The sequence below is a fragment of the Vicia villosa genome, linkage group LG3, assembly GCF_029867415.1.
Source record: "Vicia villosa cultivar HV-30 ecotype Madison, WI linkage group LG3, Vvil1.0, whole genome shotgun sequence".
Taxonomy (NCBI): Eukaryota; Viridiplantae; Streptophyta; class Magnoliopsida; order Fabales; family Fabaceae; genus Vicia; species Vicia villosa.
In genome coordinates this window covers 51936920-51963871 of record NC_081182.1, presented here as the reverse complement: position 1 = coordinate 51963871, position 26952 = coordinate 51936920, and the positions used below count along the sequence as shown (strand labels likewise).

General features: G+C 37.0%; 1 non-coding gene across 1 annotated transcript; it reads right to left on the bottom strand.

Moving 5' to 3' along the window:
* Nucleotides 1–10054: 10054 nt before the first annotated feature.
* LOC131593712 (small nucleolar RNA R71) lies at nt 10055–10161 on the bottom strand. Its single transcript, XR_009281096.1, has one exon. It is a non-coding gene; the product is annotated as a small nucleolar RNA R71 (small nucleolar RNA).
* Between the last annotated feature and the right edge of the window lie 16791 nt (nt 10162–26952).

Sequence of the window (26952 nt, the reverse complement as noted above, 5' to 3'; positions counted from 1 at the left end):
TTCAGCTTGATCTCCAAAAAGCATATGACATGCTCAATTGGAAGGCACTTGAAACCATCCTGCTGGAACTTGGAATACCTGCAACTTTTGTTCAATGGATCATGCAAGGAGTCTCCACTGTGTCTTACAGGTTCAACATTAATGGCAATCACTCTAATCTGATGCAGGCCAGAAGAGGTATCAGACAGGGAGATCCCATATCTCCCTTTTTGTTTGTTCTGGTTATGGAATATATGAGTAGGCTGCTCAAAACTCTGAAATCCAACCCTGCCTTTAAACATCATTCTAAGTGCAAAAAACTGGATATCACACATCTTACCTTTGCTGATGACATCCTCTTGTTTGCTAGAGGAGACAAACAGTCTATTGAAGTGATGATGCAAACCATGGATATCTTCTACTCCTCAACAGGACTGAGGATTAATCCAATGAAAAGCTACATCTACTTTGGAGCTGTGGATGCTGACACAAAGAATGAAATTCTGGCCAACACAGGTTTTAATGAAGGGATGTTGCCTTTTAAATATCTGGGAGTTCCAGTTACTAGTAAAAAACTCCACATAAACCACTATCTCCCATTGATTGAGAAAATCCTGAATCAGATAAATCACTGGAGTGCTAAGTTGCTTAGCATAGCAGGCAGGATTCAACTGGTTAAAGCTGTAGCTACCTCTATTGCAAATTACTGGATGCAATGTTTTCATATCCCTAAAGGGGTCATACAGAAAATAAATGCAGCTTTAAGGACCTTTATATGGACTGGCAACTCTACTCCAATCAGAAAGAGTCCTATAGCATGGAGAACTGTTAGTAAACCAGTGAAACAAGGGGGTCTCAACATTCTCAGTTTGGATGTATGGAACCAAATCACTATGATGAAACTTCTGTGGAATGTTTGTAAAAAGCAAGACTGCCTATGGGTCAAATGGCTACACTCATATTTTATAAAGAATCAGAACCTGTGGACTATGGAGGTGAGCTCTAATACCTCTTGGATAATCAAGAGTATAATGAGCACCAGGAGCTTGACTCATGCTATGCAGAGTTACTGGGACAGCAGTATGGAAGACAACCAATTCACTATGGGGACTGTTTATAAGATGATGCATATGGGGCAGGACTGTGTGTTTTGGTATGAGCTGATTGCTGGCAACAATGCAAGACCAAGGGCCGTCACTTGTCTTTGGATGGCTTGCCATAGAAAGCTCGCAACAAAAGATCGTTTGTCAAAATGGGGGTTGATACAAGACAAAAAGTGCAGTCTTTGTGAGGAGCATGAAGACATAAACCATTTGTTCTTTAACTGTGCAAAGTTGAAGCAGGCTTGGATGGATGTTTTACATTGGATCCAAGTTGATCATCTTCCTCTTCCTTGGGATAGAGAGCTCCAATGGCTGCTAACCTATTGCAAAGGAAAGGGGAAACGGGTGTGGATCATGAAGGTAGCCATTGCTGAAACCGTGTACCACTGTTGGAGTTGGAGGAATGCAATATGTTTTAATACACAGTTTGATAGTGATCATATTGTACATAATATCATAGATAGTATAACTCATAGATGCTGGCAAAAGAAAAAATATAGGGATTACACTGCCCAATTGATGATGTAACAGTGTAGTCTAGGTTTTGTCTAGGATACTTGTACTTACTTGCTTTTGAATTAATCTACATATTTTATTGATTTAAAAATAATAATAATAATAATAATAATAATAATAATAATAATAATAATAATAATAATAATAATAATAATAATAATAATACCAATAATAGGAGATGTGAAACTAAAACTTTAACTCGCTCTTCACAAAAAATTAAAATAAAAGTGGATGGGACGTGTCTTACAACCGTAAATTTTAAAAGTTACAAAAATTCATGTTCACCCTATTAAGGTCTCCTTTCCCAAAAATCTGTCATTAGAGAATGGAGAGGGCCTACTTGCGTGTATGATTGCAAGATGCGTCGATGCTAAATTTTGCTTAAATTAGTGAACGAATATCTAAACTCTAAGGTTGGAGTATTTATTGATAGCTTTTGGGCTGGACAATAGGGAGAGAAATGATTTTTCTCTAGCTTCCTGACAGCTACGTGGGAGTAGGGGAAGATCAGCTCTTCCTCAAATCTTGGCAGGACGGTTTCCTCAATGACGGATATGACTTAATCTAGTTTCTCCTAGACACCTCATAGGCCATGCATGACAAAACAAATGAAGCACAAACATAGGTTTGGGCTAGCGATTGAGGCCCAATCGAGTGACATGGGAGTATAGCCGCCCGATAATCCAACAACTTCTTTGGCCCGCTTTGCCATGGGGTGTCTCTTTATGGGCTCAATAAAATTCTCTCAGTCCACAGTCCCTCTAGCACGAGACTTAGAAATGACGAAGTAAATGACTTTAAACGGACAATGATCTTAATGATGTGTATGATAATGAATCCCTCTAAAATTGCTTTGGACGAGTCCCTCAAGCGTTGCTTGGGGACATACATCATTCAATGCTTAGGCATAATAGCTATTGTCTAAGGTAAATTCGATTAATGTAAATAAATGATTATATGCATGCAGACATTTCCAGGCGTAGATGATGTTGCTTTCCAACTTTCGGCCCACATATATGGTAGAATAATAATAGCCTACATGACCTATGCAGTTTCCTTTATAATAATAGTGTTCTCCCTCATCCCTCTTCACAAAATTTCTAAACTCTTCTATTTTTCCCAAATACGAACTTTTCCTAGAAAATTCCCAAGCTCGATTGTGCCTTCCATCCTACTTCTGTTTAAACTTGGGGGTGTTACATTTTTCCATTTCCCTCCATCTTTTCCTTTTTATGGTAATGGCAATTATTAGGGATTTATACAAGAGTGGTAATGTATTTGAATCCTCCTCTAATAGAGAGCTCGTGGAGATGTGGTAATATTGTGTGAAAAATGCTACGCGAGCCAATGGGGCGGTTGATAACAAGCTTTTCAAAATAGGGATCTTTGGGAATTATGAGAGTACCTCCAAATCTAGTGATGATAGTGACTCATTTTCCCCTATGTTTCTCAGGAACTTCAAGACCCCTGATAGTGTATAGTTATTTCAAACGCCTTTGGGATGAAAATCATGAGACTTACTTTTCCACTCAAGAAAATATGGTTTTCTTCTACATAGGCTTTAACTTGTTAGGAACGGACGACAAAGAGGATATAATTCTAGAGCCTTTAATTGAAGATGAACAGGCTAATATGGTCGCTTTTATTGGCACATCACGCGAACTCTTTTATCTGAATCTCCTTATCATTCATGAATTTGAGTCTGAGTTTCTTACGACCATGAACATTTGAAATAATATGTGGTTAACTAGAAGTCGTGCTTATAGTAGGTGTCTTCTATTATTTTTATGGAACTAACCAGCATCTAAAGGTGAATTGTGACACTGAGCGCCCTATTAGGGATGGTCCTATTCTCCTCTCACTCGAATAACTTCAAAAATTAGAAGGATCAGTGTGTTAGGGTCAGGGGGGATACAACACATCCATTGTGATACTAAGGGGAATATGGCGATTATCCTTAATTGTGATCATAAATGGCTGCAACCAGAATCATATGATCATTACATAGAGAAGAAAACTAATGAATACTTGCATAAGTTTAGTTCTACTGACACATTTTATGCTAATATTTCTTCTTGTAAACATAATGGCTAAAATGAATATTGTTGAGTGGAAGTCTCTCCATACCAAGAAAAAAGCCAAGTGAGGCAAAAAATGGTCCAACGACACCAAAAGCCACTTGGGAGGCCTCATAGTTAAGGATGAGAAATTACCCAGAGATGGAGCTACTATTCTCTCTTCTTGGCCCATTAAACTTCTTAAACTGGAAAATGTTGAAACATTTCCTTACTCGCTCGGAGCCACAAAGACAGAGGCGTTCAACCTCCTGATCAAGGCTTTCTCTAAAGGGTGTGGTGGTGCCTTCCCTATGGAATCATGACTTTGACGCGTGGAGCTGTGTGGGAGAACATCTCAAATTTTTTTCTGACTTCCCTTACGATGCAAAAATGCTTAGTTGGATAGGGGCCCGACCAATGTCTAACATGAAGGAGAACCCTTTGTTAAAGGTTCTAATTTTGGAGCGTCAAATGTATGATACATATAGCCAACAATGTTTTTCTTTTTGATTGGCTGCATATGGTAAAATAACATATGTACAAGATGTATTTTGTGTATAGGCAACATATGAGACTAGATGTTCTAGCATGTGTTCCAGAATCTCGCCTCAGTATACAGACCAAGACTTGCGAGTGAATCTGTGCATTTTGATGTTTGATTCCAGGAAGATTTATTGTTGTATCTTTTAACAAATATTATTTTGTAATATTTTCTAAAAATATTTTATTAAACCATATGGTAGGATAAGATTTAATTAGATATTGATTAATTAAAAAGATTTGGAGTTAAAAGATTTGATCGGATTTGCATTGAAGAAAAAATTTAATTAGATATGCTTTGAAAATATATTTGGTTCATGTTTATCCAAGATTGTGCTAAAGATTTAATTAAACGACTATTCCATGAAAAATGTAATGAGATTTGTTTTAATTAGAAGATATAGATTTGCACTTAATGATAACATCTTCAATACAAGCTTTAGAAGCGTGGTTCAGTTTTAGCAAGAGGTTTATTCTGACAAATATTACTTGAGAAGTTGGAATTGTGATTTATATCAAGTAAATATTTTATGTGACTTGTTCAAGATTAAGAATTTTTTTCACGAGGAAAGATGTTGAAACAAATGTTCCAACATATGAACAACGTATGGCCTTTGATAGTAGACCATGATTGTTGTTATTTTTTAATGTAATTTTTGGTTGAGTTTCAATCAAATTTTTTGCAGATTTGTTACTATCTTTTAGCAACTCATTAATGTAGATATGTTTGATTAGATTGGACATGATCAAAACAAATTTAAATGGAGATTGAAATTTGAATCAAATCAATTTTTTTAGGGGTTATTAAGAAACAAATCAAAACAGAATCTCCTATATTTTTGGACGAGATTAAAGCTTCTTAAGCCCAATGGAAAAATCATAGAGGAAGCATTTCTATTTAAGGAGACTCAGAGCTAACATTTGAAGTGTGCAAGTATTGAAGATTCCTTGTGTTAGGGTTTATCTTTTAATTATTTGTTTGTGTTGTTATTTGTGCACCACTCTAAGCGCCAAAGTTTCATATCTAAAGGCTTAGAGATTGGGTTGTTACTTGAGTTTTAATACTTTATTCCTCGATACTAATTCTATAAGCTTGATAACAAATATTTTGGTGGGAGTTTTAGATTGTTTCATCTTATCAATCATACTGTTATTGTCTAAACACTTGGGAGAGTGTTTGGGTAAAAGTGAGAGGATTCTCATATTAAAGGGGAATCTACAACGAAGCTTCACGGGTAGTATATGGAAGGTGCACTTGAACTAGGAAAGTTTAGAGTAAGCATATTTAGCCTTCTAACTATTGAAAGTGAAATAGTTAATATAGGGAGTTCTAAATAGAAAGACACTAGGGTAGAATTAAGGAGAAGGGCATTGAACAAGGGGCTTGTTCATCTAAGACACTTTATAATAATTCTATAAAAGAGTGGATTTCCTTTCTTGGGTTAGATGCCTCGCAGATGTAGGTGTGATTTGCACTGAACTGGGTTAACAATTATTGTGTTCTTTATTTCTTTTTCTGCTTCATCATCTTGTATAACTTAAACTGTCATAACTTGATTGTACACATTGTCTTAGACATTGGGTCCGAACATAATTTCAAATAGAGAGGTATGTTATGTGAATTATGTTGTTCAAAAAAGTTGTCCAATTATAAAAAAAAAACTTGTTTTATAATATTTGTTTAGGTTAAATTTTCTAATAAGAAAATGTTTGACTAGTAGATTATAAGAAGTAATGAAAGAATAAGACAAGAAGAGAAGCAATAAAGGGTAAATAAAATATAGCAAAGGAAATTACAGAGATAAGGGAGAGATATCATGCACCAAAGATTTATACAAGTTTGGCCTAACCAGTTATCTTACTCCTGTCCCCAAGAGTTTCCTCATGAGAGTTCCACTAAAGATGTGAGTTTTTCACGGGGTAATTTCCATGAACCTTCTTACAATAAATTTGAGATTTTAATAGAGTAATCCCACAAAGAAAACAAGATATTTTAGCAAGCTAATAACCAAACCTAACGAGATACTTTGACATGCTAATCCCCAAACCAAATTGAGTTTTTAGAAGGTTGAGCTTACAAACCAAATAGAGATTTTAACTGACTAATCTCAAGAACCAAACAGAAAATTTAGCATGTTGATCTCAAGAACCAAACAACAAATATCTTCAATGATATTACAAAAGAGATAAAGACTTATTTAGTAAATTACAATAACTCCATGTCACTTGAATTCTCATTGATATATTTCACTCTCAAAGCACTAAGGAAACCTTGTGAAGAAATATAAAAATATGAAATAGGAGAGAGTAGAAATGATAAATAATAGTTATTAATTAAGTTTATGGTAAGAAAAAATAGGAGAATTCCTCTATTTATAGGCCAAATTAATTTCTGAAATGGGAAAAAGACCATGGAATTTTTAATGACTTAATCAATTAAATTTAAGGGTTAATCAATTAAGAGCTTCAAAAATATGGCAACCCTAATTACAAAATTGAAATCCTACAATGATCAAGTGTATTAATTGGTTAAGAGCATTTCTAATCTATTACTAAGTCATTTTCCTAGATCTAATCGATTGGAGTAAGTCCCTAGTCATCCCTAGTCATTTTCCTTGATATTTTGTAGAGGTTTTAAGGTGTTTTAGCAAAAGAGAGAGGATTAAAATCATGTTCAAGTGTGTCTGTATGTGTGTGTGTTAGTTGCCTTAGTAATTTAATAATTACTCTTATACCTTTGTGTTACACAGGTCACTGTAACACTATACCACACAAGCTTTTACACTTACTCTCTTTCACAACCTTGAAACTTCAAGATCCCTTGCTTGATTCATCATTGATTTAAAATTTCATTTAGCACTTGACTCTTTTAACTAATGAGGCTTGATGTAGATTTTGGTTACATCATCATCAAGGTTTAATGGACAAGAGCTCATTATATAGTTCACCAAATGTCATTTGACATTAGGATTTATCATCATTCTGTCTAGCTTGATATCTTGATCTGAACAAGAATATTTAGAACAAATATTCTTCTTGATAGATGAAGACTTCATATAATTTCATTTGACATATAATGTTGTCATCATCAAAATCGTCATGAACTTAATGTGGTTGCGGAAAATTGTGCTTGCAAGCAAAAAGATCCACAATATACCTTTGTTTGATGATCATAATGCATATCTCAGGAAAGTGGTAAAAGCATACATATTTAGGTAAAATATTGGAGTGGTTAAACTCCACCTCATAAATATAGAGAGTTTACCCTACTCCCTATAAGAGTATACTTCTCCCTTTTTGACATTATCAAAAAGGTATAAATAAAAAATATATAATAGGTAGGGAAAACATTAAAAAACATAGATCACAAATTATCAAATAAGAAATAGTACGATCGTAATATAAATTTTGAATGGGAAAGATTTTAATACTTGAAAATTTTGCCTGAATTTTGATAACACGATTTTATATCGTATATTTAGCCTAAAATCCATAGATATTTATAGCATTTTCCGTTTATTATGTTAATTTATTATGATATTACGCGTGTATTTGCTTTGTTTCAGGTTTTACACTATTATTATGACTAATTGCGAAAAAGAGAAGAAATGGAGCTAAAACGACCCATATCTATGCCTAAAAGATGAAGAATAGGTGCTGAAGTAAAAAGGGAGTGCAATTAGGACCCAAAGGCCCAAAAGAGAAGAACCAGCCCACAAAGGAACAAAAATGCGTAGCCCAAACCATGCAAGCAAGTGGAGACGCACGTCTCCACGTTCTCTTCTGCCACGTCACCAAGAGGAGACGCCCGTCTCCATTTCCCTGAAGATTCTCCACTTGAGACGCACGTCTCAAGTCACGCACCCAGTCTCCCTGAAGAACCGGAGACGCACGTCTCCAAGCCAGTCTGCAGAATCTCCTCTTTTCACGCAAAGCAACTGCAAAGCCTCTCCTATAAATAGGACTAGCCACTTCACTTCAATCTGTCCGATTTCCTGCCAACGAAGTGCTGCCGAAATTGTACCGCGAACTGCTTTTCCTTATTCTGTTTTCATTTAACCGTCTATTTTCTCACAACGATTTCTACACTGGAAATTGTTGTGAACTTTTCATAGATCTAGCCTTACGTTAGATTTATCGCTTTATTTTCCTTGTTTTTATTTTCTGCCATTTAAATTCCGAAGAACGATCCAGCCAACCTGTGGTGGAAGTTCGAGTACTTCAAGATTCAATTCAATCCAGATTTATTTTAATTCAGGTTTTTTTATTTACCGCCTTATTTATATTAATTATCTGCATGATATATTATATGCCATTTAATATGCTTATTATTATGAACCGAACCAATATATGTATGTTTAATCGTATTAATATGTCTGGCTAAAATACTAAAGGTGTCGGTATGTAAAGTAAGTTAACCGTAGGGGTCCGAAATAAATTGGCTTAAATTATGTTTTATTAATTATCACTTATTTTTGGTTTATATGTCTAATTTAATTAGTAAGTCTTAAAACCAATAGAGCGAAAGTTTGAGGGATTAGGACGGTCAAAGGTTAAAATCAATAGAGCGAAAGTTTGAGATCTTTAACTGGATAGTAGACATAGGACATTAGTTTTAAGGACGGCGAAAGCGTATTAAAACTAATTGGAACTTATTTATTTTCAAAAATTGTTTTTACACTCGAGCGGGATGGCGAAAGCGTACGTTAGGGATATTAGCATGTTCCGAGTCAACAGAGCGAAAGTTTGAGATTAGGAGATTTAAATAGATAACAACCTCGTAAAATAGGCATTTTATTAATTACATTGTTTCCAAAAAGCTCTTCTAAAATCTAATGGGATGGCGAAAGCGTACATTAGGATTAGGATAGTAGTCTGACTCAACAGAGCGAAAGTTTGAGACGAGGATTTTTAATCAATTGGAATTAGTAAAGATTTTTAATTTAATTATGCAAAAGCCAATGGACCTTCGGATTACCTGTAGTTAAACGAAATACATACTGATACCTGTCTTTTATTATTATTCTTTATTTTCTCACAATCACTTTCCCTTAGGAACAATCGAAATTTTAGTACTCCTAGCTTTACATAGTAACCTTAGATAACGGTAGATCGATTCATAGTCCCTGTGGATTCGATATCTTTTAAAACTACACGACACGACTGTGCACTTGCAGTTATCAGATTTATAGACACGTAAAGTCGCGATCAAGTTTTTGGCGCCGTTGCCGGGGACTATTTAAGTCGATATCGTAACTCACTGTTACACCGTAGAGACTAGGAAAATTCTTCCCTTTCTTTTTGAACGATTGTATGCCAAATACTCGTTCACAAGGAGGAGACTTAATACAACGAATTAACGAGATCGAACGTTTCATTAACGTTAAACGTCGAGCTCGCAACCTTCCCGAAGTAGCAGAAATTCCGATTAATCAGGAATTGAATTTTACTGATCAAATCAATCAAATCACCCCGAAGTTAGAGATGGCTGCTATTCGTCCTCTTAGAGACTATGCCGCTCCTTCGCGCGCTGAACCGCATTCAAGTATCGCACCACCTGCGATTGAAGCGAACAATTTCGAACTGAAACCTTCACTGGTCCAAGCTGTTCAACAGAATCAATTCTCTGGAAGCCCTGTAGATGACCCCAATCTCCATTTATCCGTGTTCGTGCAATACGCCGACACTATCAAAGCCAACAACGTTAGTTCCGAAGCTATTCGATTACGCCTTTTCCCTTTCTCCTTGAGAGATAGAGCGAGAGCGTGGCTTCAATCCCTGCCTTCCAATTCCATAACTACGTGGGACGAATTGAAGAGAGTATTCTTAGCAAGATACTTTCCGCCTAGCAAGACCGCTATGCTTAGAGGTCAAATCAACGGATTTACCCAGAAAGATAACGAATCGCTCTTCGAAGCTTGGGAACGTTACAAGGACATGCTTAGAATATGCCCTCATCATGGACTCGAACCATGGCTGATCATCCATACCTTTTATGGTGGTCTCTTATATAACACTAAAATGACTATAGATGCCGCTGCTGGCGGAGCATTAATGGACAAACCCCATGATGAAGCGTACAAACTCATAGAGAACATGGCACAAAACCATTACCAATGGGGAGGAGAACGCGCCGCTCTAGAGAAAGCCCAAACCAAAGGAGGAATGTACGAAATTAGTGGTATAGACCGCGTTAACGCTAAAGTAGACGCTTTAACTCAAAAGATCGAGAATTTAACCATCACTCCTTCAGCCACCGCTGCCGCTGTAGCACCTAACTGCGAGATTTGTGGATTGACTGGGCATGTAGTTGCTGAATGCCAACTCTTGACTGGAGTCCCATCTGATCAAGTAAATTACGCTCAAGGAAACCCTTATTCTAACACGTACAACCCTGGATGGAAAAACCACCCGAACTTTTCTTATAAGAACAACAATGCGTTGTACGCGCCTGGACAAGCACCTGCTGTACCACCTGGCTACCAAAAAGCGCCTGTAGCTGCTCAAAACACCCCTAGGAAGTCAAACCTAGAAATCATGATGGAGAACTTTATAGCTTCCCAACAACAAACCAATAAAGACTTCCTGAATCAAAACATCCACAATAGCGAGCAACTAAAACAACTATCGAACAAAGTAGATGCTTTAGCTACGCATAACAAGATGTTAGAAACTCAAATCTCACAAGTAGCTCAACAACAAGCACCTACTGCTGCCCCTGCTGGCACGTTTCCTGCTCAACCACAACCTAATCCTAAAGGACATGCGAACGCGATAACACTACGAAGTGGAACTAATTACGATGGACCCGTAGATCCTAGAACCCAAAACGTACCCATGTCACAACAAGAGCCAAAGGAAACCCAAAAGAAGACAACCGACGAACAAACTGCTAAGACTAAAGAGAACAATAACGAAGTGGAACCCGAAAAAGAGAAACCTTATGTTCCATCCCCACCTTATAAGCCACCAATTCCTTACCCTCAAAGATTAGCCAAATCAAAAACCGAAGCGCAATTTAAAAGATTTGTAGAACTTCTGAAGCAATTAAACATAACCATACCATTCACAGAAGCCATAACTGAGATGCCTTCGTACGCTAAGTTCTTAAAAGAAATCTTATCAAACAAAAAGAAACTCGAGGATAACGAAACTATAACGCTTACCGCTGAATGTAGCGCTATCATCCAAAACAACATGCCTCCAAAACTGAAAGACCCTGGTAGTTTCTCTATACCCTGCGTAATTGGAAAAACCATCATAGAGAAAGCCTTGTGCGATTTAGGAGCTAGTGTCAGTTTGATGCCTCTTTCGACCTGTAAGAAACTCAATCTAGGTAAGCTTAAAGCAACAAGAATGTCTCTTCAACTAGCAGACCGTTCAGTTAAATATCCTGTAGGAATGTTAGAGAATATCCCTGTTCGTGTAGGTCAATTCTACATCCCGACTGACTTCATCATTATGGATATCCAAGAAGATTCTAACATCCCGATCATATTAGGAAGACCATTTTTAGCGACCGCTGGTGCAATTATAGATGTAAAGCGAGGAAAGCTTACTTTCGAAGTAGGAGAAGAGAAAATAGAATTTATCCTTTCCCAATTCCTAAAAGCACCTTCTATAATTGACACATGCTGTTCTGCTGACATAATCGACGAGTGTGTCAAGGAAATAAAATCCGAACCAAATAAGGAAACCGAAACCCTAAGAATTCCTATGCCGCCAATTTTTGAAGATGACAACTGGCGTGAGGAATATCAAGATAACCACCTGAGTGAATGCTTAGCTTTAACCCCTGATCCTATACCTGGACCTAAGAAACCTGCTATAGAACTGAAGACACTTCCTACCGATCTTAGATACGAATTTCTAGACGAAGAACTAAACCGACCAGTTATAGTGAACGCCAACTTAGGACGAACCGAGACTGAAAAATTACTTAATGTCCTAAGAAAATACCCTACCGCTTTAGGATACAACATATCAGATCTGAAAGGTATAAGCCCTTCTCTGTGTATGCACCGCATTATGCTCGAAGACAATAGTAAAACCTCTAGGGAACATCAAAGGCGAATAAATCCTATTATGAGCGATGTGGTTAAAAAGGAAATCCAAAAACTGCTAGAAGCTGGAATAATATATCCTATATCCGATAGTAAATGGGTTAGCCCCGTTCACGTCGTACCAAAGAAAGGAGGAGTCACTGTAATCACTAACGCAAAAGGAGAATCTGTAGCACAACGTACCCAAACTGGATGGAGAATGTGCATTGACTATAGGAAGCTAAATAAAGCTACCCGAAAAGACCATTTCCCTTTACCTTTCATAGATCAAATGCTCGAACGCTTAGCTAAACACTCACATTTTTGTTATCTGGATAGATACTCCGGATTTTTCCAAATTCCTATCCACCCTGACGACCAAGAGAAGACCACATTCACCTGTCCTTATGGACGAATGCCTTTTGGACTCTGCAATGCACCCGCGACCTTCCAAAGATGCATGATGGCAATATTTGCCGACTTCCTAGATGGAATAATGGAGGTCTTTATGGACGACTTCTCTGTCTGTGGAGGAAGTTTTGAAACATGTTTAGAAAACCTTGAAATGGTGCTTAGACGATGCGTAAGCGTAAACCTAGTCCTTAATTGGGAAAAATGCCATTTCATGGTTCGACAAGGACTTGTACTTGGACACATCGTATCCGATAGAGGAATCGAAGTTGATAAAGCAAAAATCGAAATTATCGAAAACCTTCAACCTCCCAAAACCGTTAGAGAAATAAGAAGTTTTCTGGGACATGCTGGTTTTTACCGACGCTTCATTAAGGATTTCTCTAAAATAACCAAACCCTTAACTGAATTACTTATGAAAGACGCCGAATTTATTTTCACCGATAAATGCACTGAAGCATTTCAAACGCTTAAACAAGCATTGATCTCTGCACCAATCATGCAACCTCCCGACTGGAATGAGCCTTTCGAAATAATGTGTGACGCAAGTGATTATGCTGTAGGAGCCGTTCTAGGACAAAGAAAGGATAAGAAACTACATGTCATATATTATGCGAGTAGAACCCTAGACGAAGCTCAGATGAATTATGCCACGACAGAAAAAGAACTATTAGCTGTCGTATTCGCATTAGACAAATTCCGTTCTTACCTGGTAGGAGCCAAAATAATCATATACACTGACCACGCCGCCATTAGGTACCTCCTAACCAAAAAGGACGCTAAACCAAGACTTTTGAGATGGATCTTGTTACTGCAAGAATTCGACCTGGAAATTAAAGATAAGAAAGGCACTGAAAATGTCGTAGCAGATCACCTCTCTCGATTGGAAAATCTGAAACCCGAACAAGTACCAATTGACGATGATTTCCCTTATGAAAGACTCATCGCCCAACTAGAAGCAAATGAATTCGAACCATACCGTCCAAACTCTGAAACCGAGAAATTAGCTGAAATAGCTTTAGCCCGATCTGACGCACCTTGGTATGCAGATTTCGTAAATTACCTAGCTGCTGGTGTGCTTCCTCCTGATCTAAGCTACCAACAGAAGAAGAAATTCTTCCATGACCTAAAACATTACTATTGGTACGACCCACTCCTTTTCAAAAGAGGCCCCGATGGAATCTTTAGACGTTGTGTACCCGAGGAAGAGATAAGAAGCATAATAACACATTGTCATTCTGCACCGTGTGGAGGACACCATAGCACATCTAGAACCTGCGCCAAAATCCTTCAATCTGGACTTTTCTGGCCCAACCTGTGGAAAGACGTCCATTTTGCTATACTAAGCTGTGATAGATGCCAACGAACTGGAAACATTTCAAGACGCGATGAAATTCCTCAAAAAGGCATTCTGGAAGTAGAAATATTTGACGTCTGGGGAATAGACTTCATGGGACCGTTTCCGTCATCGTTTGGAAATCAATATATACTCGTAGCCGTCGATTACGTTTCAAAATGGATAGAAGCTATTGCTTCCCCTACGAACGATACACGAGTAGTTATTAAACTTTTCAAAAACGTCATCTTTCCTAGGTTCGGTGTGCCAAGATTGGTAATTAGCGATGGTGGTTCCCATTTCATTTCAAGAATACTTGAGAAACTCCTTCGAAAATATGGAGTAAATCATCGAATAGCCACACCATACCATCCACAAACAAGCGGTCAAGTAGAAGTATCTAACCGCGAAATAAAACAAATATTGGAGAAAACTGTTGCTATATCTAGGAAAGATTGGTCAACCAAGCTAAATGAAGCTTTATGGGCTTATAGAACAGCTTTCAAAACTCCAATAGGAACTACCCCATTCAAACTCGTTTATGGAAAATCATGCCACCTACCAGTAGAGTTAGAACATAAAGCCTATTGGGCCATTAAGAACTTAAACCTAAACTACACTGCCGCTGGTGAGAAACGACTTCTAGACATAAACGAATTAGAAGAACTTAGACAAGACGCTTACGAAAACGCCAAAATCTATAAAGAGCGAACGAAAAAATGGCACGACAAGCGTATATCTAGGAAAAATTTTAGCATAGGCGATAAAGTGCTCTTATTTAATTCTAGACTAAAATTATTTCCTGGTAAGTTACGATCTAGATGGTCTGGCCCTTTCGAAATAACTAACATATTTCCGAGTGGAGCGATAGAAATCAAAGGAGAAACCGTCAAACCTTTTGTCGTAAATGGGCAACGTCTTAAGTATTACCATCATCTCGAATACGATGAAAACATCGAAGTTTTTAAACTTGACGAACTGCCCGCTCTTTCGAAAAAATAGCTTTCTATTTTTAAATCGTCGAGCTTACGACATTAAACAAAGCGCTTGGTGGGAGACAACCCACATTTGTTTATTCTTCTATTTTATTTATTAAAACTTTAATTTTTCTAATTTTTTATTTTTATTTTTCATTTTTAAAACTTTATTCTATTTTTAATTTTAATTTTAATCATTTTTGATTTTTCATACATCTTATAATAATTATTATAATTATAACTACTATCTATGAATTGAGAAAATATTTCCGTTATAATTATATTTATTATTATAACTTGTTACCTAAGCTTAATTTTAACTTTTTATTTTATTTTAAATAAACACTAGCCTAATTCTAACTTATCCTAATATTTTCAACTTCTAGGTTTTTCAATTAACTACTAACTACGATGGAAGGAGTTGATAATATGGAAGTTGTGTTCCGTGGTAGAGGACAAGAAGCAAGATTCAACAAGCTGGCTGAAAGACAAATAGATCTGACTTGCTACCCTGACCAATCGACTATGATACGACTTGGCATCCAAGAAAGCGTTTTGCACCTGCTTAACCAAGTCGGTTGGACTGGTTACCACTTGTTCCGCAAGTTTAATACCTACCGGAAACTCACTTTGGAATTTTTGAGCTCACTGACCTATCTTCCAAACAGTGGACAAGGACTGAAGAAAGGAGTCATCCTTTTTCGACTCTTTGGAATGGAATTTAACTTTTGCATGGGAGACTTTGCTAAAATGTTAGAACTACCTCATGGACCTGATGCATATGCCAAAGTAGCTGAAGAAAACCTTCCATACTGGGAGCTGGAAAAATTCTGGGGGAAAATCACTGGAAATGATAACCCTGAAGAGAATGAATTTCAATCTGAGAATATCCACAATCCTGCTTTCCGCTACTTTCACAAGATCCTTGCTCACTACATTTTTGGAAAGCCTGATAATGTCACTGAAGTTACTAGAGAAGAGTTATTCATCATGTTCTGCTCCTCTCAGAATCGCCCGGTCAATGCCATCGCATTCATGCTAACAAACTTCGAGCGCATCACGCAAGACGAAGTTTCACCCATTAGGATTGGCGGATTTGTCACTATGATTGCTAATGCCATAGGAATGAGAGTACCTTTGCTTAGATTGACACCTTTTGGTACCCATACCTCTATGGACATCAATTTCTGCTTTAATCGAGGTATCATCGGTAATCTTGGACCTCATCGGTTTGAATTGCTCATTGATAACAAAGTTTGGTATCAGTTCACCTTACCGAATCCTAGGACAAGTGTGCACAACCCTGCCAACTGGCTTTACTATGGTCAGATTCCTGAGAGAGAGCCCTCACCTGAAACTCCTCAAGCTTATGAACATTTTGATGAGGAAATGCCTGCATCTGAATCTGAACCAGAAACACCGCCTGGATACTATGAACCTCTTCCTGTTGATGAACCCATTCCTGAATATGAACCTTTATCAGAAGACGAGCCTATACCCGAGTACGAGCCTGAGACACCTTCTGAAGATTCTGCTGATGAATACACTGTTGACATGACTGATGTCGAACTCGAGCCACAACAACCCGCTACGTCCACCGCATCGGTAAATCAAAGGATGCCCAATCTGAACACGCACGAACAAGCAATCAATGCACTACAACAAGATGTACAACATGTGCGCAACGAGCTTCACACTTTGCAAATGCATTTCTTCGATTTCATCGACACCGTCAATGCTCAGTTCGACGAAGTTTTCAAACACATTCAGTCTAATCAAAACAACAATAGACGTGGCTAGATGTTACCGTATTAGATTATTAGATTTTTATTTCTAATTTTAGTAATTTCTATTCCTAGTTTAGATTTACTTTTCTTTTTTCTGCACTTTTACTTTCTGTTTCTGTTAACACTCAGTACTGGTTTAATATTAAATGCAAAATTCTTTTGATTACTGCTACTGTGTTATGTTACACTGCTATTGACTGCTATATATATACTTGCCTAGTTATCATTTTTGCTGTTAATAGTATTAAAATTCGACACTGTTATGAACTGATGGACAATATTAATGGTATTTGTCAGCACTGTCTGGTCACTTGCATGCGTGACCCACCTGCCTGCAACAGGAGACGCCCGTCTCCATCTGTGTGGGGCCGGCTGACACGAAACAAGGGACAGGAGACGCACGTCTCCATGCTCTGCCCCAGCAGACTGGCTGCCTGAGACGCACGTCTCCCAAGGCCAGCAGTCTGCATTTGACCACGCAGACCATCTCTCTTTCCCTCTTGAATTTTGAATTTGAATTTCAAATTTCATCTTTCAATCTTCTTCATTCTTCCCCTATTTATTCCATTTAAACCCCATAAACCTCATTCATCCTCCATCATTCACCTCTTAAACTCCATTCATTTCCCATTCTTCTATTCTATTCAAACTTCAAACACCACCATTAATCCATATTAATTCTCCATTAACCACCCCATTTTCAAACCTCACTATAAAACCACACCACCACTCTTCTTCCTCACAACTATCATACCATTCTCTACTCTTCTACACTACATTTTTTATTTTTTTATTTTTCATTTCCATATTCACCATGCCTCCACGTTCATTAATCCGTAGTGAGCGTCCCGAGCGACCACCTCCCGACCTTTCAAACATTATCTTCCGAGATGATGCTCAACGAACAAAATATGTTGCTTTCTACGAACGTTCGGTTGTTCCCACAAAATTTGTGAACACCGAGTGTCTAGAAACTTTGGGTCTCATTGATGGTGTCACCCGTTTGCTCACTAAATCTAGCCTCCACCATCTTTGTACCGAACCCGTACCTACTTATGAGCCGCTCGTCTTAGAATTTTTGAGTTCCTTCAACTACGACACTCCCTCTACTCAACCATTCTCAACCGGTAGCATCCAATTCCGGATGTTCAACCGTGAATATGCTCTAGATCAAGATGTCGTAGCTTCATATTTGCATTTTAATCATGCTCCAATTGCTCACCGCTCAATCTTTCAAGAACTCAATGGTCGATCCTGGGAGGATCTCGCTTTTGAATTTTGGTTCCATCTCACTGGAGAAAATCCTACCGGTTGGAGAGCTCTTCATGCTTCTCACATTCAAAACCCCGCTATACGTTATTTTCAACGTGTCTTGGGGCATATTATTTTTGCAAGATCCAACAACCACAAGGTAAACCAAAATGAATTATTTTTCCTTTACTGTGCGCTTAACAATATCCGTTTCAATGCCGCACCGTTTATGTTCCAACACATCCAAGGTTTAGTTAACGCCCCCGCTACAAATCCATTCTTGCTTGGAGGCATTATTACTACCTTGGCCTGTGCTTTAGGTCTTGGTGACGAGCTCCTATCACTCTCTCATCTCATGAAGCCTGCTCAGTCACTCGATCTCACTTACTGCCGCGATTCCCACTTGGTTTCACCCCGCCATGATGGCCGATACACTTTGGTCGTCAACAAAGTTCCTATTCCTTATGTCATCCTTCCTTGTCCTGAAAGAATTAACATCCGTTATGTTCAACGTTGGAGGCTTATTGAAGACAACCCTCAAGATGACCAACAAGAACATCCTACTGAACCTATGGATGCAAATGAAGAAGAACTCAACCAAGGGCAAGCTGATGTCAACCAACCTCCTCCAAACAACCCTCCGCCTATCACTCTTGAAGCCATGTATGCTGCTATTCAACGCCAAGATCAACTCGTTCAAGCTATGCAGACAAACCAAACTGAAACAATTAGGCTCATCCGAGAGATGCAACAGGAGCACCGTGACTATGCTATTAGGAACGAAAGTCAATACGCTGAAATTGCCACATATTTGCATGATCTTGACATTCGTGTTAATGACTCTCCTGATAGACGTCGCCGTGTTCGTACAAGAGGCGCGAGCAGTTCTCGAAACCGCAACAATGAGGAGTAGTTCCTATGCACTGAGGACATTGCATCATCTAAGTCTGGGGGAGTCGTATTATTTCTATTTCCTATTTCCTTTAGTTTTATTTTTCCCTTCAGTTATTTCCCTTCCTTGTAATGTTTTTCTAATTCAATAAAGAATATTTATGGAATTTAAGTCTTATATGTATAATTCCGTAGTTATTTCAATTTCTTCCATTTTCTTGAGCCATAACAAAAAATTTTTTACTTTGCTCCTAAACGATAAACGCAAACCCCACACGTTCAAGAAATACGAAGCTACTCAATCACTCAACGCACCGAAACTGAATTAGTCAATATCCTTATTGTCGCAACACTCTAAAACCCCCGAGTATACATAACCGATTTGAATACCCGTTATACCAAAACCATCGACTTTAAGTGTTGAAATAACCCTTAGTAGTTTATTCTAGCAGTCGGCACCGTCTTAGATACAAACTACGCAGAGAGTCGATGAATATAAGTGTATGATCCTCATAATAATTATGTGTTCAGCTATAAGAAGAAATGTGCCTACTAAGTAAGGTGATCCTCACAAGATCATTTAACCTAACGGTCGCAAATCTCATATACAAAGAATTTAAAAACTCACTGTCGATTGGTTCAGAAGTCATCTGGTAATGAACTTGGTAGGAAGGACTATTGTCCGATTCCCCACAATCCACAAGTGAATGCTAAGGAGTATACCACATATTGTGCCAGAACTCCATGAGAAGGATCATAGTCACTAACCGACTACTCTGCTATGTGCGTGTCAAGATAATGGGCTTAATGTGATTGCACGCGAATGAAAAGGGTGAAACATGATGACAAGTCAAATAGGTCGAGCTATAATGGCATGATTCGGATTGGTATGCATACTGGGAGTTGTTTAGTGTTGTTACTATAGGTTTATTGCTAAGATTCGTTACTCCCGAATAAGAACACTATGTAGCTAAGTATGACTGAACGACGTGGTGGAAGTGTGTTTCATTTATCTTTATCTTCTTATTTTGCTTGAGGACAAGCAAAGGTTCAAGTCTGGGGGAATTTGATAACACGATTTTATATCGTATATTTAGCCTAAAATCCATAGATATTTATAGCATTTTCCGTTTATTATGTTAATTTATTATGATATTACGCGTGTATTTGCTTTGTTTCAGGTTTTACACTATTATTATGACTAATTGCGAAAAAGAGAAGAAATGGAGCTAAAACGACCCATATCTATGCCTAAAAGATGAAGAATAGGTGCTGAAGTAAAAAGGGAGTGCAATTAGGACCCAAAGGCCCAAAAGAGAAGAACCAGCCCACAAAGGAACAAAAATGCGTAGCCCAAACCATGCAAGCAAGTGGAGACGCACGTCTCCACGTTCTCTTCTGCCACGTCACCAAGAGGAGACGCCCGTCTCCATTTCCCTGAAGATTCTCCACTTGAGACGCACGTCTCAAGTCACGCACCCAGTCTCCCTGAAGAACCGGAGACGCACGTCTCCAAGCCAGTCTGCAGAATCTCCTCTTTTCACGCAAAGCAACTGCAAAGCCTCTCCTATAAATAGGACTAGCCACTTCACTTCAATCTGTCCGATTTCCTGCCAACGAAGTGCTGCCGAAATTGTACCGCGAACTGCTTTTCCTTATTCTGTTTTCATTTAACCGTCTATTTTCTCACAACGATTTCTACACTGGAAATTGTTGTGAACTTTTCATAGATCTAGCCTTACGTTAGATTTATCGCTTTATTTTCCTTGTTTTTATTTTCTGCCATTTAAATTCCGAAGAACGATCCAGCCAACCTGTGGTGGAAGTTCGAGTACTTCAAGATTCAATTCAATCCAGATTTATTTTAATTCAGGTTTTTTTATTTACCGCCTTATTTATATTAATTATCTGCATGATATATTATATGCCATTTAATATGCTTATTATTATGAACCGAACCAATATATGTATGTTTAATCGTATTAATATGTCTGGCTAAAATACTAAAGGTGTCGGTATGTAAAGTAAGTTAACCGTAGGGGTCCGAAATAAATTGGCTTAAATTATGTTTTATTAATTATCACTTATTTTTGGTTTATATGTCTAATTTAATTAGTAAGTCTTAAAACCAATAGAGCGAAAGTTTGAGGGATTAGGACGGTCAAAGGTTAAAATCAATAGAGCGAAAGTTTGAGATCTTTAACTGGATAGTAGACATAGGACATTAGTTTTAAGGACGGCGAAAGCGTATTAAAACTAATTGGAACTTATTTATTTTCAAAAATTGTTTTTACACTCGAGCGGGATGGCGAAAGCGTACGTTAGGGATATTAGCATGTTCCGAGTCAACAGAGCGAAAGTTTGAGATTAGGAGATTTAAATAGATAACAACCTCGTAAAATAGGCATTTTATTAATTACATTGTTTCCAAAAAGCTCTTCTAAAATCTAATGGGATGGCGAAAGCGTACATTAGGATTAGGATAGTAGTCTGACTCAACAGAGCGAAAGTTTGAGACGAGGATTTTTAATCAATTGGAATTAGTAAAGATTTTTAATTTAATTATGCAAAAGCCAATGGACCTTCGGATTACCTGTAGTTAAACGAAATACATACTGATACCTGTCTTTTATTATTATTCTTTATTTTCTCACAATCACTTTCCCTTAGGAACAATCGAAATTTTAGTACTCCTAGCTTTACATAGTAACCTTAGATAACGGTAGATCGATTCATAGTCCCTGTGGATTCGATATCTTTTAAAACTACACGACACGACTGTGCACTTGCAGTTATCAGATTTATAGACACGTAAAGTCGCGATCAAATTTAGACACAGTTAAAAATATAAAACAAGAAAATGAGTAAGAAAACTATTGTATGTAACTTACATCATAATTTGATATTCCTTTCCCTATTGTATGCTTTCTTAAGAAAGTAAATCGCCTTTTGTTGGACAAGTGACTCCGAAAACAAGAGTGTGTGTGTGTGTGGGGGGGGGGGGGGAATCGTGTAGGCTGAAAAATGATGTCCGATTATGAAATCTTTGGTTTATAAGTTTTTTAAATTAATTTAATAAATCAAAGAAGAAATATTGCTAGGTGTCATTTTGTATTCAATCAGTAGTTGATGGTGTAAACTTTTATTGACTACCTCATACTGAATCCTCGAAAGAAGCATGTGATATTCATGTTAAATACATCGAAGGAGGTGAGAAAGTAATAAGTGTAAAGTTACGGTCTTTACGCATAGTGTATGAGTTACTGCAGATGGGAGAAATTAAGAAAGTTTAAGCATACGTGTCCAAGGTGCAAAATCTTGTTCACTTGATGAAAGGTTGTGGTGAAATAATGACAGACAAGATGATCATTGAGAATGTGACGAGAACCTTGACCTCTCACTTTAATCATGTTAATATGGCTATTGAAGAATCTAGTGGTTTATCCACAATAAAGTTAGAACATGAATATTCTTGTTTCAAAGACTTGGTTCTTAGACACAAGATGCTTAAATCATATGACTAGTCACAAGGCATGATTGATCAAGTTTGATGAGTCAAGAAGAAGCAAAATTAGACTTGATGATAGTAGATCATTGAAAATAGAAGGAGCAAGCAACATTATCATTACACAAAGTAATGGCAAGTTAGCAATCATTGAAGATGTGTTATATGTACCAGGTATAAAGTGTAATATCTTAAGTGTTGGTCAACTTATTGAGAAAAGATTCTCAGTAATAATGAAGAATGAGGCCATTGAACTTTTTGATCCTAGAAACAAGCTAGTTTTAAGGTCACCTTTGTCAAAAAATAGGACCTTAAAGACTTTGATCAGCTATACATAAGCTCAATGTTTGCACGTTGTGATTGAGCACATACAAATTTGGTTGTGGCATATGAAATTTGGCCACCTAAACTTCCAATCAATCAATCAATTTATTGCATAAAAAATGGTCATTGGTATGCATAATTTTTCAATGCCTAAAAAGATATATGAAGGTTGCTTGGTGGGAAAGGAATCCAGAAATGCCTTTAAGTCCAATGTGTTATACTTGAGACTTTACACGCAATAGGGATGGGGGTGAATTGTGTGGTTTGGAAAAACTTAGTTTTGAAAACTTTTTCATATTAAAAACCAAGTTTGAAAAACTTGGGCAGTGGAAAGTAAATAGCAGAAAATAAATTATGAAATTCAAAGAGTTTAAGGGAAGAAGAAGGACGCCAAGAATTATAGAGGTTCGATCAAATCAAAAGGAACTATTCCTCTCCCCAAGAATTGGTTTTTAGAGTTTTCAATAATAGTTAAGAGCTTTTAGTAGGAAAGACTCACAAACCCCCTTATATAACGAAATGATAGTTGATATTCAACCAAATAATATAAGATGATAGACGTGGGAGTTTGCGTATTTTCTTCAATATGTTGTTGAGAGTGAAGTGTTAAATATTCCTTCCCAACAGTGGATTAAAGCGATTATTCTTCTCTCCACGAACACGAACCTTGCAGCGGTTAGTCTTCAAGTTATAAAAAATCAGAGCTTAATACACTGGTTTTAGAGTGGCTACAAAAACCTGTGAGATTTTAGTCGAGCTAATCTTGAACATGTGAAGCTTTTAATACTAGGCTGAGCTTCAACATATCTTGGTTTTAACCGAGCTAACCATGAATATACAAAGATTTTAACATGAGTTAATCATCAACCAAACCTAGGACTGATCACACAATCCCCAATTATAAATTTTTATAGGGTGAACTTATAACCCATATAAATACTTAAACGAATAATATTCAACCAAGGTGTATAGAAAAGATCTTTTGGTGAATTTTACAATTCTACCCTTTCCAAATTTATAGATATATCCTCACTTACAAAGAAATTTTTATCACAAAGGCATTTGGCTAAAACATTTAGTGAGAGAAAGTTAAATAAAACTTTTAGAGAGGGGAGGGGGTGAGAGATGAAAGTGTCAAGATAAGATTCTGGATGCTTTGAAATGAGAAATTAGACCTTTATTTATAGGCAAGAGGCTGGCTCAAAAAGAAATTCGCATTAAACGCATTTTACCATTAGCTAATCGATTAGACCTAGTTGCTAATCGATTAAATGATGCAAATATACAATTGTAAGTCCTCAAAATGGAAAGTTGAGATTTCAAGTAGTTGCAAAGAATCAAGGCACATTCAAACTAGCTTGGGCCTTAATTTTGTGCAAATCTAATCAATTGGATATATGTCCAATCGAATAGAAAAGTTAAATTTTCGTCCATAGCTTATTTAAATGCTCCCAATTCATCTTATACAACTTCTAGATGTTTTTCAAAGTATTTTTTTATTGGTAAATCATTTTGAAAAAGGATTTTGTGTGTGTGTGTGTGTGAGTGTTTTAGCCGTTTGCTTTTACGGAAAAGTCCATCTGCTTTACATATGATCAATCACTTACTAAATTAGGAGATTACACCTTTTCTACAAGCTTTTGCCATATGTTGCTCTTTACATTGACACTGCTTGAGATCTCTTGATATGAGGCTTTAGATTATTTCCATTTAATTTTTCCTCATTGGATAGTCAAGTTTATCAAACCATAATACTTATATTTGTATATTTAATCGCTTAATCGTTCGTGTTTGACTTATCATAGTTGCCATCACGGTGGTTGTCATCATAAAAAATAGATGTCACATTACCTGCTAAACAAGGTTCCATACTATGTGCCTATGACATCATCCTACATCATAGAAGTATTTCACTCAGATGTTTATGGTCCTTTTTAGGATCACATCAATAGTGGGAATAGGTGCTTTATCTCTTTTGTGGATGAGCTTAGCAGAAAGCTTTGGGTGTGCCTAATAAAGAACAAAGGTGAATTTTTTGAAGTCTTTAAAAGATTCAAAATGCTTGTGTAAAACCAAAGTAAGAAGAAGATCAAGGTCCTCAAAACATATGGTGGAGGATAATACACTTCTAAGATATTTAAAGGATTTTGTGCACAACATGTGATTGATAATGAGGTCACAACTCCATATATTTCTTAACACAATGTTATATATCAGAGGAGGAATAGAAGCGTCATTGATATGGCTAGGTGTATGATAAAGAAAAAGGGTATGCCTAACTCATTATAGGGAGAAGCAGTCACAACGGCTGCATATGTGTGGAATAGGTGTCCAACAAGGAAACAAGAGAACAAAGTTCTAGAATAAGTGTGGAGTGGAAAGAAACCATCAACGAATTATCTTAAGGTGCTAGGTTAAATTTCTTATAAGAACATGCTTGATGCTAGAAGGAATAAGTGGGGTGACAAAAGTGAAGCCATGATTCTTGTTGGCTATCACAAAACTGGAGCTTATAGATTGTTTAATCCAATCATTGGAAAGCTTATGATCAATAGAGACATGATTATTGATGAAAATGAAGCATGGAAATGGGCAACTAATAGCATAACTATCAAGTCTTTGTTGAATTAAAGCATGGAAAAATTAGATAACGAGTCAGATGAATCTTCACCAAAAGAAATGGTTAAGAATGTTCCTAATGTGATCCAAAGACCTCAAAGGATAAGGATGGTTTCAGAAAGACTACAAGATTGTGAGATGATTGTTGATAATGAAGTCACAGAAGATGGAGATCTTGTTCACTTTGCACTAACCCAACTGATATTGAACAAATCAACCATAGTGAAGCATAGAAAGCTGCAATGATTGAAGAATTGGCAGCCATTGAGAGGAACAATACATCACAACTTGTCAAATTTCCAGCTAATACCAAATCAATTAAGGTAAATAGGTGTATAAGCTGAAGCAAAACCCTGATGGATGAATTTCTAAACTCAAGGACAGACTAGTAACAAGAGAATTCCTGCAGAGAGTGGGTCTTGATTACTCTGAGGTTTATGCTCGAGTTGTAAGGTTGGAAACATTCAGGTTAGTATGAGCTCTAGCTTGTAAGAGAAACTGGTCAACATTTCACCCTCATGTGAAATCCTCATTTTTTTAATGGACCATTAGATGAATAGGTTCGTGCCACTCAACCTCCATATTTTGTGAAAATAAGGAAGGAAAGGATGGTGTATAGACTGCTTAAAACTAGATGCACCAAGAGCTTGGAATTAAAAAGTTAATTCTTATTTAGTGGAATTGAGTTTCATTAAGTGCATGTCTGAATATGGTATGTATGTGCAATCAATGGGAGATGACATAACACTCATATGCCTATATGTTGACGACTTGTTAGTCACAGGAAACAACATCAAAAATTTGAAAAAGTTCAAACAGCTGATGATAATAGAATTTGAGATGTCAGATTTAGGAAATCTATCCTACTTCTTAGGTATGGAATTCTTGAAACTGAAAAGGCATGATCTTGCATAAGAAGAAATATGTTAGAGAGGTCCTTAAGATATTCAACCTGCATGAATCTAATCTTGCAACCTCGCCTATTGAATAAAATCTAAAATTTGAGAAGAATAGTGATGAAGATAAGGTGGATGCAACTCTAATCAAATAGACACTAAACTCATTGAGATATATATGCAATGACATGTCTGACATATGATTCTCAGTTGGCCTAGTAAGAAGACACATGGATGATTCTAGAGTATCTTACATGAAAGCTGCAAGAAGAATTATGAGATGCCTAAATGGAACAATCAATCATGATATTATTTTCCCTAGAAGCACACATGATAATGGCGGAGTGATCACATGTTATTCAAATTCAGATTGGTGTGGAGACAAATCTGATAGAAGATGTACAATTGATTACTTCTTCAAAGTTTTTGGAGCACCAATCTCATGGTGTTCTAGGAAACAACTGGTTGTTTTATTAATCTCATGTGAAGCAGAGTATATTGTCTAGTCTTATGGAGCATGCCAAGTAATTTGGATTGAATTAGTGCTGAAGGAGTCAAAGAATCAAGTCAAGAAACCACTTGTCTTACAATTAGATAAGATGCCAACCATCAATTTGGCAAAGATCTAGTTCCTTGTGATGGCACGTGCAAGCATATAGAAGCTAGATTTTATTTCTTAAGAGAGCAAATGAATTAAAAAAAAACTAGAAATGAAGCA